General features: G+C 44.5%; 41 non-coding genes and 1 pseudogene across 41 annotated transcripts; all 42 read right to left on the bottom strand.

The window, feature by feature from the left end:
* Positions 1-80: 80 nt before the first annotated feature.
* LOC144390022 (5S ribosomal RNA) lies at positions 81-199 on the bottom strand. The gene has a single exon (XR_013454079.1). It is a non-coding gene; the product is annotated as a 5S ribosomal RNA (ribosomal RNA).
* A 116-nt stretch (positions 200-315) lies between these two features.
* LOC144395962 (5S ribosomal RNA) lies at positions 316-434 on the bottom strand. Its single transcript, XR_013458108.1, has one exon. It is a non-coding gene; the product is annotated as a 5S ribosomal RNA (ribosomal RNA).
* A 117-nt stretch (positions 435-551) lies between these two features.
* LOC144397152 (5S ribosomal RNA) lies at positions 552-670 on the bottom strand. The gene has a single exon (XR_013459297.1). It is a non-coding gene; the product is annotated as a 5S ribosomal RNA (ribosomal RNA).
* Positions 671-786: 116 nt separating this feature from the next.
* Positions 787-905, bottom strand: LOC144395961 (5S ribosomal RNA). The gene has a single exon (XR_013458107.1). It is a non-coding gene; the product is annotated as a 5S ribosomal RNA (ribosomal RNA).
* A 117-nt stretch (positions 906-1022) lies between these two features.
* Positions 1023-1141, bottom strand: LOC144390006 (5S ribosomal RNA). Its single transcript, XR_013454063.1, has one exon. It is a non-coding gene; the product is annotated as a 5S ribosomal RNA (ribosomal RNA).
* Positions 1142-1258: 117 nt separating this feature from the next.
* Positions 1259-1377, bottom strand: LOC144399657 (5S ribosomal RNA). The gene has a single exon (XR_013461803.1). It is a non-coding gene; the product is annotated as a 5S ribosomal RNA (ribosomal RNA).
* A 117-nt stretch (positions 1378-1494) lies between these two features.
* On the bottom strand, positions 1495-1613 carry LOC144401572 (5S ribosomal RNA). Its single transcript, XR_013463507.1, has one exon. It is a non-coding gene; the product is annotated as a 5S ribosomal RNA (ribosomal RNA).
* A 117-nt stretch (positions 1614-1730) lies between these two features.
* LOC144389994 (5S ribosomal RNA) lies at positions 1731-1849 on the bottom strand. The gene has a single exon (XR_013454046.1). It is a non-coding gene; the product is annotated as a 5S ribosomal RNA (ribosomal RNA).
* A 116-nt stretch (positions 1850-1965) lies between these two features.
* Positions 1966-2084, bottom strand: LOC144395960 (5S ribosomal RNA). The gene has a single exon (XR_013458106.1). It is a non-coding gene; the product is annotated as a 5S ribosomal RNA (ribosomal RNA).
* Positions 2085-2201: 117 nt separating this feature from the next.
* Positions 2202-2320, bottom strand: LOC144399656 (5S ribosomal RNA). Its single transcript, XR_013461802.1, has one exon. It is a non-coding gene; the product is annotated as a 5S ribosomal RNA (ribosomal RNA).
* A 117-nt stretch (positions 2321-2437) lies between these two features.
* LOC144401571 (5S ribosomal RNA) lies at positions 2438-2556 on the bottom strand. The gene has a single exon (XR_013463506.1). It is a non-coding gene; the product is annotated as a 5S ribosomal RNA (ribosomal RNA).
* Positions 2557-2672: 116 nt separating this feature from the next.
* Positions 2673-2791, bottom strand: LOC144397482 (5S ribosomal RNA). The gene has a single exon (XR_013459628.1). It is a non-coding gene; the product is annotated as a 5S ribosomal RNA (ribosomal RNA).
* Positions 2792-2907: 116 nt separating this feature from the next.
* LOC144391361 (5S ribosomal RNA) lies at positions 2908-3026 on the bottom strand. Its single transcript, XR_013455271.1, has one exon. It is a non-coding gene; the product is annotated as a 5S ribosomal RNA (ribosomal RNA).
* Positions 3027-3143: 117 nt separating this feature from the next.
* Positions 3144-3262, bottom strand: LOC144389973 (5S ribosomal RNA). Its single transcript, XR_013454022.1, has one exon. It is a non-coding gene; the product is annotated as a 5S ribosomal RNA (ribosomal RNA).
* A 116-nt stretch (positions 3263-3378) lies between these two features.
* On the bottom strand, positions 3379-3497 carry LOC144395959 (5S ribosomal RNA). Its single transcript, XR_013458105.1, has one exon. It is a non-coding gene; the product is annotated as a 5S ribosomal RNA (ribosomal RNA).
* A 116-nt stretch (positions 3498-3613) lies between these two features.
* On the bottom strand, positions 3614-3732 carry LOC144395958 (5S ribosomal RNA). Its single transcript, XR_013458104.1, has one exon. It is a non-coding gene; the product is annotated as a 5S ribosomal RNA (ribosomal RNA).
* Positions 3733-3849: 117 nt separating this feature from the next.
* Positions 3850-3968, bottom strand: LOC144389958 (5S ribosomal RNA). The gene has a single exon (XR_013454006.1). It is a non-coding gene; the product is annotated as a 5S ribosomal RNA (ribosomal RNA).
* A 116-nt stretch (positions 3969-4084) lies between these two features.
* LOC144399203 (5S ribosomal RNA) lies at positions 4085-4203 on the bottom strand. Its single transcript, XR_013461348.1, has one exon. It is a non-coding gene; the product is annotated as a 5S ribosomal RNA (ribosomal RNA).
* A 117-nt stretch (positions 4204-4320) lies between these two features.
* Positions 4321-4439, bottom strand: LOC144389944 (5S ribosomal RNA). The gene has a single exon (XR_013453987.1). It is a non-coding gene; the product is annotated as a 5S ribosomal RNA (ribosomal RNA).
* Positions 4440-4555: 116 nt separating this feature from the next.
* Positions 4556-4674, bottom strand: LOC144398318 (5S ribosomal RNA). The gene has a single exon (XR_013460465.1). It is a non-coding gene; the product is annotated as a 5S ribosomal RNA (ribosomal RNA).
* Positions 4675-4790: 116 nt separating this feature from the next.
* Positions 4791-4909, bottom strand: LOC144401570 (5S ribosomal RNA). The gene has a single exon (XR_013463505.1). It is a non-coding gene; the product is annotated as a 5S ribosomal RNA (ribosomal RNA).
* A 116-nt stretch (positions 4910-5025) lies between these two features.
* On the bottom strand, positions 5026-5144 carry LOC144389742 (5S ribosomal RNA). The gene has a single exon (XR_013453893.1). It is a non-coding gene; the product is annotated as a 5S ribosomal RNA (ribosomal RNA).
* Positions 5145-5260: 116 nt separating this feature from the next.
* On the bottom strand, positions 5261-5379 carry LOC144395957 (5S ribosomal RNA). Its single transcript, XR_013458103.1, has one exon. It is a non-coding gene; the product is annotated as a 5S ribosomal RNA (ribosomal RNA).
* A 117-nt stretch (positions 5380-5496) lies between these two features.
* Positions 5497-5615, bottom strand: LOC144389931 (5S ribosomal RNA). The gene has a single exon (XR_013453972.1). It is a non-coding gene; the product is annotated as a 5S ribosomal RNA (ribosomal RNA).
* A 116-nt stretch (positions 5616-5731) lies between these two features.
* On the bottom strand, positions 5732-5850 carry LOC144395956 (5S ribosomal RNA). Its single transcript, XR_013458102.1, has one exon. It is a non-coding gene; the product is annotated as a 5S ribosomal RNA (ribosomal RNA).
* A 117-nt stretch (positions 5851-5967) lies between these two features.
* LOC144401569 (5S ribosomal RNA) lies at positions 5968-6086 on the bottom strand. The gene has a single exon (XR_013463504.1). It is a non-coding gene; the product is annotated as a 5S ribosomal RNA (ribosomal RNA).
* A 116-nt stretch (positions 6087-6202) lies between these two features.
* LOC144398141 (5S ribosomal RNA) lies at positions 6203-6321 on the bottom strand. The gene has a single exon (XR_013460288.1). It is a non-coding gene; the product is annotated as a 5S ribosomal RNA (ribosomal RNA).
* A 117-nt stretch (positions 6322-6438) lies between these two features.
* LOC144389847 (5S ribosomal RNA) lies at positions 6439-6557 on the bottom strand. Its single transcript, XR_013453960.1, has one exon. It is a non-coding gene; the product is annotated as a 5S ribosomal RNA (ribosomal RNA).
* Positions 6558-6673: 116 nt separating this feature from the next.
* On the bottom strand, positions 6674-6792 carry LOC144399202 (5S ribosomal RNA). The gene has a single exon (XR_013461347.1). It is a non-coding gene; the product is annotated as a 5S ribosomal RNA (ribosomal RNA).
* A 117-nt stretch (positions 6793-6909) lies between these two features.
* LOC144397001 (5S ribosomal RNA) lies at positions 6910-7028 on the bottom strand. The gene has a single exon (XR_013459147.1). It is a non-coding gene; the product is annotated as a 5S ribosomal RNA (ribosomal RNA).
* A 116-nt stretch (positions 7029-7144) lies between these two features.
* LOC144401567 (5S ribosomal RNA) lies at positions 7145-7263 on the bottom strand. The gene has a single exon (XR_013463502.1). It is a non-coding gene; the product is annotated as a 5S ribosomal RNA (ribosomal RNA).
* Positions 7264-7379: 116 nt separating this feature from the next.
* LOC144389741 (5S ribosomal RNA) lies at positions 7380-7498 on the bottom strand. Its single transcript, XR_013453892.1, has one exon. It is a non-coding gene; the product is annotated as a 5S ribosomal RNA (ribosomal RNA).
* Positions 7499-7614: 116 nt separating this feature from the next.
* Positions 7615-7733, bottom strand: LOC144391357 (5S ribosomal RNA). The gene has a single exon (XR_013455267.1). It is a non-coding gene; the product is annotated as a 5S ribosomal RNA (ribosomal RNA).
* Positions 7734-7850: 117 nt separating this feature from the next.
* On the bottom strand, positions 7851-7969 carry LOC144389795 (5S ribosomal RNA). Its single transcript, XR_013453943.1, has one exon. It is a non-coding gene; the product is annotated as a 5S ribosomal RNA (ribosomal RNA).
* A 116-nt stretch (positions 7970-8085) lies between these two features.
* On the bottom strand, positions 8086-8204 carry LOC144395955 (5S ribosomal RNA). Its single transcript, XR_013458101.1, has one exon. It is a non-coding gene; the product is annotated as a 5S ribosomal RNA (ribosomal RNA).
* Positions 8205-8321: 117 nt separating this feature from the next.
* LOC144389777 (5S ribosomal RNA) lies at positions 8322-8440 on the bottom strand. The gene has a single exon (XR_013453927.1). It is a non-coding gene; the product is annotated as a 5S ribosomal RNA (ribosomal RNA).
* A 116-nt stretch (positions 8441-8556) lies between these two features.
* LOC144391355 (5S ribosomal RNA) lies at positions 8557-8675 on the bottom strand. The gene has a single exon (XR_013455265.1). It is a non-coding gene; the product is annotated as a 5S ribosomal RNA (ribosomal RNA).
* A 117-nt stretch (positions 8676-8792) lies between these two features.
* Positions 8793-8911, bottom strand: LOC144397027 (5S ribosomal RNA). The gene has a single exon (XR_013459173.1). It is a non-coding gene; the product is annotated as a 5S ribosomal RNA (ribosomal RNA).
* A 117-nt stretch (positions 8912-9028) lies between these two features.
* On the bottom strand, positions 9029-9147 carry LOC144389763 (5S ribosomal RNA). The gene has a single exon (XR_013453915.1). It is a non-coding gene; the product is annotated as a 5S ribosomal RNA (ribosomal RNA).
* A 116-nt stretch (positions 9148-9263) lies between these two features.
* On the bottom strand, positions 9264-9372 carry LOC144399918 (5S ribosomal RNA; annotated as a pseudogene).
* A 117-nt stretch (positions 9373-9489) lies between these two features.
* LOC144400861 (5S ribosomal RNA) lies at positions 9490-9608 on the bottom strand. Its single transcript, XR_013462796.1, has one exon. It is a non-coding gene; the product is annotated as a 5S ribosomal RNA (ribosomal RNA).
* A 116-nt stretch (positions 9609-9724) lies between these two features.
* Positions 9725-9843, bottom strand: LOC144389738 (5S ribosomal RNA). The gene has a single exon (XR_013453890.1). It is a non-coding gene; the product is annotated as a 5S ribosomal RNA (ribosomal RNA).
* Between the last annotated feature and the right edge of the window lie 2 nt (positions 9844-9845).

The following is a 9845-nucleotide window of genomic DNA, read 5'->3' as shown; positions in this document are numbered from 1 at the left end:
AAAGGTTTTGGAGTTTTGATAATGAAAAAGGAGTCACTTTCTAATGCCTTCTCGATTTCTTCCAGAGAGAGAAATGAAAAAGCTTACGGCACCTGGGATTCCCAGGCGGTCTTCCATCCAAGTACTAACCAGGCCCTACTCTGCTTAGCTTCTGAGATCTGACGAGATCAGGCGGAGCCAGAGAGGTATGGCCGTAAGCAACCGTATGTCCTCTACCTAATCTTTTAAAATGTGTCAAAGGTTTTGTAGTTTTGACAATGAAATGGAGTCACTTTCTAAGGCCTTCTCTGTGTCTTTTACAGATCGAAATGAAAAAGCTTACAGCACCTGGGATTCCCAGGCGGTCTTCCATCCAAGTACTAACCAGGCCCTACTCTGCTTAGCTTCTGAGATCAGACGAGATCAGGCGGAGCCAGAGAGGTATGGCCGTAAGCAACTGTATGTCCTCTTCCTAATCTTTTAAAATGTGTCAAAGGTTTTGGAGTTTTGATAATGAAAAAGGAGTCACTTTCTAATGCCTTCTCGATTTCTTCCAGAGAGAGAAATGAAAAAGCTTACGGCACCTGGGATTCCCAGGCGGTCTTCCATCCAAGTACTAACCAGGCCCTACTCTGCTTAGCTTCTGAGATCAGACGAGATCAGGCGGAGCAAGAGAGGTATGGCCGTAAGCAACTGTATGTCCTCTTCCTAATCTTTTAAAATGTGTCAAAGGTTTTGTAGTTTTGACAATGAAATGGAGTCACTTTCTAAGGCCTTCTCTGTGTCTTTTACAGATCGAAATGAAAAAGCTTACAGCACCTGGGATTCCCAGGCGGTCTTCCATCCAAGTACTAACCAGGCCCTACTCTGCTTAGCTTCTGAGATCAGACGAGATCAGGCGGAGCCAGAGAGGTATGGCCGTAAGCAACTGTATGTCCTCTTCCTAATCTTTTAAAATGTGTCAAAGGTTTTGGAGTTTTGATAATGAAAAAGGAGTCACTTTCTAATGCCTTCTCGATTTCTTCCAGAGAGAGAAATGAAAAAGCTTACGGCACCTGGGATTCCCAGGCGGTCTTCCATCCAAGTACTAACCAGGCCCTACTCTGCTTAGCTTCTGAGATCTGACGAGATCAGGCGGAGCCAGAGAGGTATGGCCGTAAGCAACTGTATGTCCTCTTCCTAATCTTTTAAAATGTGTCAAAGGTTTTGGAGTTTTGATAATGAAAAAGGAGTCACTTTCTAAGGCCTTCTCTGTGTCTTTTACAGATCGAAATGAAAAAGCTTACAGCACCTGGGATTCGCAGGCGGTCTTCCATCCAAGTACTAACCAGGCCCTACTCTGCTTAGCTTCTGAGATCAGACGAGATCAGGCCGAGCCAGAGAGGTATGGCCGTAAGCAACTGTATGTCCTCTTCCTAATCTTTTAAAATGTGTCAAAGGTTTTGGAGTTTTGATAATGAAAAAGGAGTCACTTTCTAATGCCTTCTCGATTTCTTCCAGAGAGAGAAATGAAAAAGCTTACGGCACCTGGGATTCCCAGGCGGTCTTCCATCCAAGTACTAACCAGGCCCTACTCTGCTTAGCTTCTGAGATCAGACGAGATCAGGCGGAGCCAGAGAGGTATGGCCGTAAGCAACTGTATGTCCTCTTCCTAATCTTTTAAAATGTGTCAAAGGTTTTGGAGTTTTGATAATGAAAAAGGAGTCACTTTCTAATGCCTTCTCGATTTCTTCCAGAGAGAGAAATGAAAAAGCTTACGGCACCTGGGATTCCCAGGCGGTCTTCCATCCAAGTACTAACCAGGCCCTACTCTGCTTAGCTTCTGAGATCTGACGAGATCAGGCGGAGCCAGAGAGGTATGGCCGTAAGCAACTGTATGTCCTCTTCCTAATCTTTTAAAATGTGTCAAAGGTTTTGTAGTTTTGACAATGAAATGGAGTCACTTTCTAAGGCCTTCTCTGTGTCTTTTACAGATCGAAATGAAAAAGCTTACAGCACCTGGGATTCCCAGGCGGTCTTCCATCCAAGTACTAACCAGGCCCTACTCTGCTTAGCTTCTGAGATCAGACGAGATCAGGCGGAGCCAGAGAGGTATGGCCGTAAGCAACTGTATGTCCTCTACCTAATCTTTTAAAATGTGTCAAAGGTTTTGGAGTTTTGATAATGAAAAAGGAGTCACTTTCTAAGGCCTTCTCTGTGTCTTTTACAGATCGAAATGAAAAAGCTTACAGCACCTGGGATTCGCAGGCGGTCTTCCATCCAAGTACTAACCAGGCCCTACTCTGCTTAGCTTCTGAGATCAGACGAGATCAGGCCGAGCCAGAGAGGTATGGCCGTAAGCAACTGTATGTCCTCTTCCTAATCTTTTAAAATGTGTCAAAGGTTTTGGAGTTTTGATAATGAAAAAGGAGTCACTTTCTAATGCCTTCTCGATTTCTTCCAGAGAGAGAAATGAAAAAGCTTACGGCACCTGGGATTCCCAGGCGGTCTTCCATCCAAGTACTAACCAGGCCCTACTCTGCTTAGCTTCTGAGATCAGACGAGATCAGGCGGAGCCAGAGAGGTATGGCCGTAAGCAACTGTATGTCCTCTACCTAATCTTTTAAAATGTGTCAAAGGTTTTGTAGTTTTGACAATGAAATGGAGTCACTTTCTAAGGCCTTCTCTGTGTCTTTTACAGATAGAAATGAAAAAGCTTACGGCACCTGGGATTCCTAGGCGGTCTTCCATCCAAGTACTAACCAGGCCCTACTCTGCTTAGCTTCTGAGATCTGACGAGATCAGGCGGAGCCAGAGAGGTATGGCCGTAAGCAACTGTATGTCCTCTACCTAATCTTTTAAAATGTGTCAAAGGTTTTGTAGTTTTGACAATTAAATGGAGTCACTTTCTAAGGCCTTCTCTGTGTCTTTTACAGATCGAAATGAAAAAGCTTACAGCACCTGGGATTCCCAGGCGGTCTTCCATCCAAGTACTAACCAGGCCCTACTCTGCTTAGCTTCTGAGATCAGACGAGATCAGGCGAAGCCAGAGAGGTATGGCCGTAAGCAACTGTATGTCCTCTTCCTAATATTTTAAAATGTGTCAAAGGTTTTGGAGTTTAGATAATGAAAAAGGAGTCACTTTCTAATGCCTTCTCGATTTCTTCCAGAGAGAGAAATGAAAAAGCTTACGGCACCTGGGATTCCCAGGCGGTCTTCCATCCAAGTACTAACCAGGCCCTACTCTGCTTAGCTTCTGAGATCTGACGAGATCAGGCGGAGCCAGAGAGGTATGGCCGTAAGCAACTGTATGTCCTCTTCCTAATCTTTTAAAATGTGTCAAAGGTTTTGTAGTTTTGACAATGAAATGGAGTCACTTTCTAAGGCCTTCTCTGTGTCTTTTACAGATCGAAATGAAAAAGCTTACAGCACCTGGGATTCCCAGGCGGTCTTCCATCCAAGTACTAACCAGGCCCTACTCTGCTTAGCTTCTGAGATCAGACGAGATCAGGCGGAGCCAGAGAGGTATGGCCGTAAGCAACTGTATGTCCTCTTCCTAATCTTTTAAAATGTGTCAAAGGTTTTGTAGTTTTGACAATGAAATGGAGTCACTTTCTAAGGCCTTCTCTGTGTCTTTTACAGATCGAAATGAAAAAGCTTACAGCACCTGGGATTCCCAGGCGGTCTTCCATCCAAGTACTAACCAGGCCCTACTCTGCTTAGCTTCTGAGATCAGACGAGATCAGGCGGAGCCAGAGAGGTATGGCCGTAAGCAACTGTATGTCCTCTTCCTAATCTTTTAAAATGTGTCAAAGGTTTTGGAGTTTTGATAATGAAAAAGGAGTCACTTTCTAATGCCTTCTCGATTTCTTCCAGAGAGAGAAATGAAAAAGCTTACGGCACCTGGGATTCCCAGGCGGTCTTCCATCCAAGTACTAACCAGGCCCTACTCTGCTTAGCTTCTGAGATCTGACGAGATCAGGCGGAGCCAGAGAGGTATGGCCGTAAGCAACTGTATGTCCTCTTCCTAATCTTTTAAAATGTGTCAAAGGTTTTGTAGTTTTGACAATGAAATGGAGTCACTTTCTAAGGCCTTCTCTGTGTCTTTTACAGATCGAAATGAAAAAGCTTACAGCACCTGGGATTCCCAGGCGGTCTTCCATCCAAGTACTAACCAGGCCCTACTCTGCTTAGCTTCTGAGATCAGACGAGATCAGGCCGAGCCAGAGAGGTATGGCCGTAAGCAACTGTATGTCCTCTTCCTAATCTTTTAAAATGTGTCAAAGGTTTTGGAGTTTTGATAATGAAAAAGGAGTCACTTTCTAATGCCTTCTCGATTTCTTCCAGAGAGAGAAATGAAAAAGCTTACGGCACCTGGGATTCCCAGGCGGTCTTCCATCCAAGTACTAACCAGGCCCTACTCTGCTTAGCTTCTGAGATCTGACGAGATCAGGCGGAGCCAGAGAGGTATGGCCGTAAGCAACTGTATGTCCTCTTCCTAATCTTTTAAAATGTGTCAAAGGTTTTGTAGTTTTGACAATGAAATGGAGTCACTTTCTAAGGCCTTCTCTGTGTCTTTTACAGATCGAAATGAAAAAGCTTACAGCACCTGGGATTCCCAGGCGGCCTTCCATCCAAGTACTAACCAGGCCCTACTCTGCTTAGCTTCTGAGATCAGACGAGATCAGGCGGAGCCAGAGAGGTATGGCCGTAAGCAACTGTATGTCCTCTACCTAATCTTTTAAAATGTGTCAAAGGTTTTGTAGTTTTGACAATGAAATGGAGTCACTTTCTAAGGCCTTCTCTGTGTCTTTTACAGATAGAAATGAAAAAGCTTACGGCACCTGGGATTCCCAGGCGGTCTTCCATCCAAGTACTAACCAGGCCCTACTCTGCTTAGCTTCTGAGATCAGACGAGATCAGGCGGAGCCAGAGAGGTATGGCCGTAAGCAACTGTATGTCCTCTACCTAATCTTTTAAAATGTGTCAAAGGTTTTGTAGTTTTGACAATTAAATGGAGTCACTTTCTAAGGCCTTCTCTGTGTCTTTTACAGATCGAAATGAAAAAGCTTACAGCACCTGGGATTCCCAGGCGGTCTTCCATCCAAGTACTAACCAGGCCCTACTCTGCTTAGCTTCTGAGATCTGACGAGATCAGGCGGAGCCAGAGAGGTATGGCCGTAAGCAACTGTATGTCCTCTACCTAATCTTTTAAAATGTGTCAAAGGTTTTGGAGTTTTGACAATGAAATGGAGTCACTTTCTAAGTTCTTCTTTGTGTCTTTTACAGATCGAAATAAAAAAGCTTACAGCACCTGGGATTCCCAGGCGGTCTTCCATCCAAGTACTAACCAGGCCCTACTCTGCTTAGCTTCTGAGATCAGACGAGATCAGGCGGAGCCAGAGAGGTATGGCCGTAAGCAACTGTATGTCCTCTTCCTAATCTTTTAAAATGTGTCAAAGGTTTTGGAGTTTTGATAATGAAAAAGGAGTCACTTTCTAATGCCTTCTCGATTTCTTCCAGAGAGAGAAATGAAAAAGCTTACGGCACCTGGGATTCCCAGGCGGTCTTCCATCCAAGTACTAACCAGGCCCTACTCTGCTTAGCTTCTGAGATCTGACGAGATCAGGCGGAGCCAGAGAGGTATGGCCGTAAGCAACTGTATGTCCTCTACCTAATCTTTTAAAATGTGTCAAAGGTTTTGGAGTTTTGACAATGAAATGGAGTCACTTTCTAAGTTCTTCTCTGTGTCTTTTACAGATCGAAATAAAAAAGCTTACAGCACCTGGGATTCCCAGGCGGTCTTCCATCCAAGTACTAACCAGGCCCTACTCTGCTTAGCTTCTGAGATCAGACGAGATCAGGCGGAGCCAGAGAGGTATGGCCGTAAGCAACTGTATGTCCTCTTCCTAATCTTTTAAAATGTGTCAAAGGTTTTGGAGTTTTGATAATGAAAAAGGAGTCACTTTCTAATGCCTTCTCGATTTCTTCCAGAGAGAGAAATGAAAAAGCTTACGGCACCTGGGATTCCCAGGCGGTCTTCCATCCAAGTACTAACCAGGCCCTACTCTGCTTAGCTTCTGAGATCAGACGAGATCAGGCGGAGCCAGAGAGGTATGGCCGTAAGCAACTGTATGTCCTCTACCTAATCTTTTAAAATGTGTCAAAGGTTTTGTAGTTTTGACAATTAAATGGAGTCACTTTCTAAGGCCTTCTCTGTGTCTTTTACAGATCGAAATGAAAAAGCTTACAGCACCTGGGATTCCCAGGCGGTCTTCCATCCAAGTACTAACCAGGTCCTACTCTGCTTAGCTTCTGAGATCAGACGAGATCAGGCGAAGCCAGAGAGGTATGGCCGTAAGCAACTGTATGTCCTCTTCCTAATATTTTAAAATGTGTCAAAGGTTTTGGAGTTTAGATAATGAAAAAGGAGTCACTTTCTAATGCCTTCTCGATTTCTTCCAGAGAGAGAAATGAAAAAGCTTACGGCACCTGGGATTCCCAGGCGGTCTTCCATCCAAGTACTAACCAGGCCCTACTCTGCTTAGCTTCTGAGATCTGACGAGATCAGGCGGAGCCAGAGAGGTATGGCCGTAAGCAACTGTATGTCCTCTTCCTAATCTTTTAAAATGTGTCAAAGGTTTTGTAGTTTTGACAATGAAATGGAGTCACTTTCTAAGGCCTTCTCTGTGTCTTTTACAGATCGAAATGAAAAAGCTTACAGCACCTGGGATTCCCAGGCGGTCTTCCATCCAAGTACTAACCAGGCCCTACTCTGCTTAGCTTCTGAGATCAGACGAGATCAGGCCGAGCCAGAGAGGTATGGCCGTAAGCAACTGTATGTCCTCTTCCTAATCTTTTAAAATGTGTCAAAGGTTTTGGAGTTTTGATAATGAAAAAGGAGTCACTTTCTAATGCCTTCTCGATTTCTTCCAGAGAGAGAAATGAAAAAGCTTACGGCACCTGGGATTCCCAGGCGGTCTTCCATCCAAGTACTAACCAGGCCCTACTCTGCTTAGCTTCTGAGATCTGACGAGATCAGGCGGAGCCAGAGAGGTATGGCCATAAGCAACTGTATGTCCTCTTCCTAATCTTTTAAAATGTGTCAAAGGTTTTGTAGTTTTGACAATGAAATGGAGTCACTTTCTAAGGCCTTCTCTGTGTCTTTTACAGATAGAAATGAAAAAGCTTACGGCACCTGGGATTCCCAGGCGGTCTTCCATCCAAGTACTAACCAGGCCCTACTCTGCTTAGCTTCTGAGATCAGACGAGATCAGGCGGAGCCAGAGAGGTATGGCCGTAAGCAACTGTATGTCCTCTACCTAATCTTTTAAAATGTGTCAAAGGTTTTGTAGTTTTGACAATTAAATGGAGTCACTTTCTAAGGCCTTCTCTGTGTCTTTTACAGATCGAAATGAAAAAGCTTACAGCACCTGGGATTCCCAGGCGGTCTTCCATCCAAGTACTAACCAGGCCCTACTCTGCTTAGCTTCTGAGATCTGACGAGATCAGGCGGAGCCAGAGAGGTATGGCCGTAAGCAACTGTATGTCCTCTACCTAATCTTTTAAAATGTGTCAAAGGTTTTGTAGTTTTGACAATTAAATGGAGTCACTTTCTAAGGCCTTCTCTGTGTCTTTTACAGATCGAAATGAAAAAGCTTACAGCACCTGGGATTCCCAGGCGGTCTTCCATCCAAGTACTAACCAGGCCCTACTCTGCTTAGCTTCTGAGATCAGACGAGATCAGGCGAAGCCAGAGAGGTATGGCCGTAAGCAACTGTATGTCCTCTTCCTAATATTTTAAAATGTGTCAAAGGTTTTGGAGTTTAGATAATGAAAAAGGAGTCACTTTCTAATGCCTTCTCGATTTCTTCCAGAGAGAGAAATGAAAAAGCTTACGGCACCTGGGATTCCCAGGCGGTCTTCCATCCAAGTACTAACCAGGCCCTACTCTGCTTAGCTTCTGAGATCTGACGAGATCAGGCGGAGCCAGAGAGGTATGGCCGTAAGCAACTGTATGTCCTCTACCTAATCTTTTAAAATGTGTCAAAGGTTTTGGAGTTTTGACAATGAAATGGAGTCACTTTCTAAGTTCTTCTTTGTGTCTTTTACAGATCGAAATAAAAAAGCTTACAGCACCTGGGATTCCCAGGCGGTCTTCCATCCAAGTACTAACCAGGCCCTACTCTGCTTAGCTTCTGAGATCAGACGAGATCAGGCGGAGCCAGAGAGGTATGGCCGTAAGCAACTGTATGTCCTCTTCCTAATCTTTTAAAATGTGTCAAAGGTTTTGGAGTTTTGATAATGAAAAAGGAGTCACTTTCTAATGCCTTCTCGATTTCTTCCAGAGAGAGAAATGAAAAAGCTTACGGCACCTGGGATTCCCAGGCGGTCTTCCATCCAAGTACTAACCAGGCCCTACTCTGCTTAGCTTCTGAGATCTGACGAGATCAGGCGGAGCCAGAGAGGTATGGCCGTAAGCAACTGTATGTCCTCTACCTAATCTTTTAAAATGTGTCAAAGGTTTTGTAGTTTTGACAATTAAATGGAGTCACTTTCTAAGGCCTTCTCTGTGTCTTTTACAGATCGAAATGAAAAAGCTTACAGCACCTGGGATTCCCAGGCGGTCTTCCATCCAAGTACTAACCAGGCCCTACTCTGCTTAGCTTCTGAGATCAGACGAGATCAGGCGAAGCCAGAGAGGTATGGCCGTAAGCAACTGTATGTCCTCTTCCTAATATTTTAAAATGTGTCAAAGGTTTTGGAGTTTAGATAATGAAAAAGGAGTCACTTTCTAATGCCTTCTCGATTTCTTCCAGAGAGAGAAATGAAAAAGCTTACGGCACCTGGGATTCCCAGGCGGTCTTCCATCCAAGTACTAACCAGGCCCTACTCTGCTTAGCTTCTGAGATCAGACGAGATCAGGCGGAGCCAGAGAGGTATGGCCATAAGCAACTGTATGTCCTCTTCCTAATCTTTTAAAATGTGTCAAAGGTTTTGGAGTTTTGATAATGAAAAAGGAGTCACTTTCTAATGCCTTCTCGATTTCTTCCAGAGAGAGAAATGAAAAAGCTTACGGCACCTGGGATTCCCAGGCGGTCTTCCATCCAAGTACTAACCAGGCCCTACTCTGCTTAGCTTCTGAGATCTGACGAGATCAGGCGGAGCCAGAGAGGTATGGCCGTAAGCAACTGTATGTCCTCTTCCTAATCTTTTAAAATGTGTCAAAGGTTTTGTAGTTTTGACAATGAAATGGAGTCACTTTCTAAGGCCTTCTCTGTGTCTTTTACAGATCGAAATGAAAAAGCTTACAGCACCTGGGATTCCCAGGCGGTCTTCCATCCAAGTACTAACCAGGCCCTACTCTGCTTAGCTTCTGAGATCAGACGGAGCCAGAGAGGTATGGCTGTAAGCAACTGTATGTCCTCTTCCTAATCTTTTAAAATGTGTCAAAGGTTTTGGAGTTTTGATAATGAAAAAGGAGTCACTTTCTAATGCCTTCTCGATTTCTTCCAGAGAGAGAAATGAAAAAGCTTACGGCACCTGGGATTCCCAGGCGGTCTTCCATCCAAGTACTAACCAGGCCCTACTCTGCTTAGCTTCTGAGATCAGACGAGATCAGGCGAAGCCAGAGAGGTATGGCCGTAAGCAACTGTATGTCCTCTTCCTAATCTTTTAAAATGTGTCAAAGGTTTTGTAGTTTTGACAATGAAATGGAGTCACTTTCTAAGGCCTTCTCTGTGTCTTTTACAGATCGAAATGAAAAAGCTTACAGCACCTGGGATTCCCAGGCGGTCTTCCATCCAAGTACTAACCAGGCCCTACTCTGCTTAGCTTCTGAGATCTGACGAGATCAGGCGGAGCCAGAGAGGTATGGCCGTAAGCAA

Source organism: Gasterosteus aculeatus, chromosome 2, assembly GCF_964276395.1.
Source record: "Gasterosteus aculeatus chromosome 2, fGasAcu3.hap1.1, whole genome shotgun sequence".
NCBI classification, from domain to species: domain Eukaryota; kingdom Metazoa; phylum Chordata; class Actinopteri; order Perciformes; family Gasterosteidae; genus Gasterosteus; species Gasterosteus aculeatus.
This window is presented reverse-complemented; position numbering and strand designations above follow the sequence as displayed.